The sequence below is a fragment of the Ovis canadensis genome, chromosome 12 (genome assembly GCF_042477335.2).
Source record: "Ovis canadensis isolate MfBH-ARS-UI-01 breed Bighorn chromosome 12, ARS-UI_OviCan_v2, whole genome shotgun sequence".
Taxonomy (NCBI): Eukaryota; Metazoa; Chordata; class Mammalia; order Artiodactyla; family Bovidae; genus Ovis; species Ovis canadensis.
In genome coordinates, this window is record NC_091256.1 from 14,265,459 (window position 1) to 14,270,711 (window position 5,253).

Sequence of the window (5,253 nt, forward strand, 5' to 3'; positions counted from 1 at the left end):
AACATAGCCTATAGTTTCCATCCCTATTAATTAGCTGAAAAGTGATTACATGCTCTGAGCACATAATGTAATACAAGCAGGAGCATTTGACGCGCGTCCATAGATGAGGAGACGGAGGCCCATGGCTAAAGCACGGGCTTGGAAAGTCTTGGTGAACCAGCTCTTTCTCCTCCCTCGTCCTGCATGGGGACCCTACTCAGTGTCCCAACCCCAGCCTGTGTTGCCTGCATTCTCATCCCAGTGTCTGTCCGGTCTCATTGCCAAGGGTCACTTTCCCATTTTCTTGGCTGTATGTGGTGTTTTCGTTGCCGTGGCAATGCAGCAACCTGAAGGCTGTGTGTGTGTGTGTGTGTGTGTGTGTGTGTGTAATGTTTGGGAGGTACTGCTGGATACAGGGGTGGGGTTCTAATTGGTCTGATGGTTGCTAGGGTCAACGGGACTGTGATTGGCTGGCTCTGTTTATGTGCCCGCCCTGTCCTAGAACCCTCTAGGGATGCAGCTGTTACCCCATCTGAAGTCTGGAGTGGTCGTGCAGTGTGCGTGTGTGTGTGTGTGCATGTGTGTGCACAGGCACAAGTACAAATGTGCCTGTCCATCTGGCACAGACAGTGAAGAGAGGATGTGATGTTCGGTGCGGTGATTAAGTGGAAACTCCTAGGCCTTCTACCAGAATCATAATGGAATCAGGTAAATGACATTTTTCTCCTACTCATCCTCACTCTCCACAGATCACTGGAAAACATTTGGCCTGGGTCTATTTAGAGGAGGAGTGAGAACTGGCTGAGTCCAGCCACATCCTGCTTTTCCAGCCCACTGGTACAGCCTAAGGAGCAAGGCCACAGGGGTCCAGCCTGTGGGCTCAGGTCTCTGCTGCCACGCTCCCTCCTCCCTGCCAAGGACACATATGCCCTTCGGGAGAGTTTCTCTCTGTCCTTACTTCTCAATTCTCTTGTCTTTGCTTGTCTCCTAGAACCCTAAGAAGGGCCCTTTGGCCAAACACTAATGATCTACGCACGTGCAGATCTTCCTACAGTTAAGGAAGCACTTCTGCATTCTTTCTCTCATAGAATCCTCCCGAGAGGCAAGCATTCACTTTATTCCCATTTTGCAGAGGAAACTGAGGCCCAGAAAAGGAAATGACTCCTGCACCTTAGGGGCAGAGTGAGGTCAGGGCCCGCCAAGTGCTTCGGGAAACTGTGTCTGCCGGGGTGAGGGTGGGGTCAGAGAGGAGAGCCCGAGGCACTGGGGCAGGAAGGGGGTTTCTCTGCTGGCTGAGCTCTCCCTGTCTGGATGCTGCGCCTCCCAGGAGAAAGTGGGGCGGGCTTGAACTTTGGTTTTTCAGAAGCTGCCCACACAGTCTGTGAGGGAGAGCTGTTTCCAGCTTTGGCACTCAACCCTCAGGGCGCAGGGATGCCTGTCCTACCTGCAGGGCAGTGGCTTGTCGCTGGCAGCAGGGAGGAGGGACTGAATGAGGCAAGGAGTGCCCTGGGCTGCCCCTGGGCCCCCACGGTCATGCTGCTTGGCCTCCCAGCCTGTCGTGCTGGGGCCGCCAGAGCCTCCAAGGAAAGCCGCAGACCCTTTAGGTTAGCAGAGCAGAGGGGTCTGCAGAAGAGGGGCCCCGGGGGCTAGGGTGCCAGGGGAAGCCCCAGCTGAGTCTTGTCTGACTCTCCGCAAGGAGACAGTTATTGGGCTGCAGAGAACGGAAGAAAGCATTGATTGGGCGCAGGTTTACATCTCACAACAGCCTCAGGAGAGAGGGACCGTTACCATCCTCATGTTGCAGACGGGCAAGCAGGAGACGTGAGTAACTGCCCAAGGTCACATGTCTATGTGGCTTTACAGCCCGAGGTCTTACCTGATGGGGCGGCAGGGCGGGGAGTCCCTCCTTAGTGGAGGACCCAGGCAGTGCGGTTTCTACTAAGCTCGGCTTGTTGAGAGATGGATGGAAAGAAAATAGGCACAGGAGAATGGTGGGGACATCTGAGGCTTTGGAGGCAACTTTCCAAAGAACAGAGAAAGGGAGCAGAAGAATCAGGATGAGCCACACACTCACACGTGCACACAGGCTCTTCACCCAGCTAGCAAACTCCGCCCACATGCCCATGGTCCCTCTCACCTGGCTTCCCCTCCTACCTGTCCATGTGCTCGTGCCCTTCCCGGGGGCTGCTGAGGCTCCATCTGCCACTCAGACCCCATAGAGACACCCATCTACAGCCCATTCCCCCCGCCCAACTCCAAGGAGCAAGGCTTTGCCGTCAAAACTGAAGATTTCAAAGATGCTGAAATGCAATCCCAGGTCAGGGGGTGGGGGCGACGGGACAGTCTGAGCAGGTCGCAGACTCTCCATCATTTCAGCTGTCCCCTCTCCTCTGTGAAGGTGTCCCTGAGTCTCCTGGGCCCCGTATCACCTTGCTGTGCAGCTCTTCCCCTGCACATCTCTCTTCCTGGGGACGCTCACCTGCATGAGAACGGGCACTGAGATTTAAATCCCAAGGATCCACTACAGACCCTGGCACATAGCAGATGCTCAATAAATGTTAGTTGAATGGACAAAGGTAAATACATCTACCATGTGCTGAGGTCCTGTTACAAGCCGAACCCTGTGCCTTGGCATACATTATGTTTAATATGTACCACAACTACATACTTTAATTTTAGTATCTTTACTTACAGATTGCAAAACTCAGCTCAGAAAGTTTAAGTCACTTGCCCAAGGGTACACAGGAGGTTCTGGGAGTCAAGGTGTCCCAAAGAAGTTCCCAGCTTGGCTTACCACACCAGGACACTCTGATCCCTTACCTTCTAGGCACAAAGTGCCATGACCCTGTCTCCTAACTGCCTCTCCTCCCCTCCTCTCTGCTGCTACTCCTCATGATGTTTCATCAGATTCGGCCTCCAAACTGGGCTTCTCATCTCCCAGTTCGACCCCACATCAGTCCTCCACTTGACTACCAGAGAGCGTATCCTAAATCACAGACTGGGTGATTTCTCTTTCCTCTGAAATGTTCTAGCTTGCCTCCTTTTGTAGGAGAGGACCCTGGCTCATTAGCCCTGGTGCACGTAGAAGGCTCTTCAGCCCCGAGCACCTGCTCCCTTTGTGAAGTCACCTCCAGCCCCACTCTAAGCTCTGGCCTCGCAGAGCTGTGTGGCCAGATTCTCCACCCTTGCACTTTGCACTTGATATTATCCCTGCTGGAAAAACACAAAAGCCCTTCCTCCCCTCCACTGTCCTCTCATCCTGTAACCCTGCGCTCAAGTAACAAAACAACCCCTCCAGGCGGCCACAGCTCTGACCTTGGCCCTCCAGCCCAGGAACTGGTCACTTACTGCCCCACGGGAGAGTGAGCTCCCTGAGGGCAGGGCGGCATTTCATTCATCTTCTGTGCCCAGAGAATCGGCTGTTGTTTGCAAAGAAGAGATGATCAGTAAAGTTTTGTTGAAACCTCTTAACTACATATACGCCCCTGGTTTAGCCTCATTCTCTCTAATCCTCTAAAATACAGTTCTTCAGCATAGCTCCTGCCCTGCCACTGCTTGGACCCCTCCCTGCATGCCTGTATTCTTATCACACAGGTGGATTATGGAGCCAGGCAGGTTGCTGTGCTTCTGAAAGCCTGGAGTCTCCAGATCCAGGAGATTTTGCTCCAGACCATCGTTCTTTGCACCCCTTCAGCACGCAGCAGATTTATTCTTATAGAGCACACGGGCCCAGGAAATATGCATGTGCTGGCAGAGAAGACAGAGGGAGCAAAGAGTTGGGAGGCCCTTCGCCGGGTCACTGTCCCAACAGGCCCACTGTCTCTCTTCTCCCTCCCAAGTCCAAGCCCTGTGGAGTCACGAGAGAGCTTGTGCAGCAAGCTGGATGCAGGCTGATGTCAGAGGGCAGATCTCAGGCCCATGTCTTCCAGAAAGAAATTTTTCCTATTCTCAACCACTCAGTCTCTCTCTCTAGAGAAAGGGCCCAGGCTCAGAGTCTAGGACTTAAAGAGTGGCAGTCACTTTCGATCAATCGTCAGAGAACATTCAGCAGAAACACATCCCCACTGTGGACTACCCCTCCTCAAGAGTCCTCTGCCAGGAGCCCCAGACTGCAGAGGCTACATCCACCGGCAGGGCAGAGGCCACAGACCTCCCCGATTTGGTGACCATCTCCTCTCCTCACAGTCTTCAGGAGGAAGTGGTGCTGGGAGGGGGCCAGATTGGGCACTTGATCCCATCCCAGTTTTCCTTTGATCCCTGAAGTCTGATGGAGCAGGGATGGTGGTGGCCACTGGCTTAGGTCCTCATCGTGGTTTGCCACTAACTCCTTGTGAGACTGTGCCAATCCAATATCCTTTCTGGGTGTCAGTTTCCCCTTCTCTAAAATGAAAGTTGGCCTAGCATGAGGTATTCCGTAAGCCTTCTTGGGTAATCCTCAGTTGGCTCGCAGGGTTTTATTCCAAAAGGAGATACTGAATTACTCCTCGGGGTAGGAAGTGGGAGCGGTGATTATCTTTACTTATCTGTGTGCAAGTGTGTTAGTCGCTCAGTAGAGTCCAACTCTTTGCAACCCTATAGACTGTAGCCCACCACTCCCCTAGCTATGGGATTTCTCAGGCAAGAATACTGGAGCGGGGAGCCATTCCCTTCTCCAGGGGATCTCCCGACTCAGAGACTGAATCTGGGCTTCCTGCATCGCAGGCAGTCTTTATTGCCTGAGCCACCAGGGAAGCCCTTACTTACCTGAAGGTAAGTGATAAGTCCCATTGGACAGAAGGACAGCCCTGCCAGGACTGCTGCTGTCAAGAACTCTAAAGGCAAAAATGACCAACGGGACCTGTCTGTGCACATTAGCTCCTGGGGTGCCAGGTGCTGGGATCCAGCGTCAGACCCAGGCTGGGAGAGCTTCACTGAGAGGTGGACACTCAGCAAATCCCCCCCACCCCCCCAAAGCCTCCCCGGTGCCCTGGCCCCAGCCCTGGGTGCTCCAAGTCTGGAGACCTCATCCCCGGGTCTCGGCGCTCAGGGCAGCCCCTGAGGGCTGACGGAGGCCAGGCGGAGGAACGAAACCGGAAGAGGCGCTTGGACCCTGGCTCCCAGATGTGAAAGAGGGGTGGGCACCAGGGCAGAGCGAGCCCCAGGGATTGGCAGCGGCTGTGGGCAGGGCGGGCGGGCCGGGGGCGGAGTCGGGCCGTGCGTGTGAAAAACTCCGGCGGGGGCCGCGCTCTCCCCTCCCCGCCCCGCCCTCCTCCCCCCTCCCCCTCCCCTCCTCCC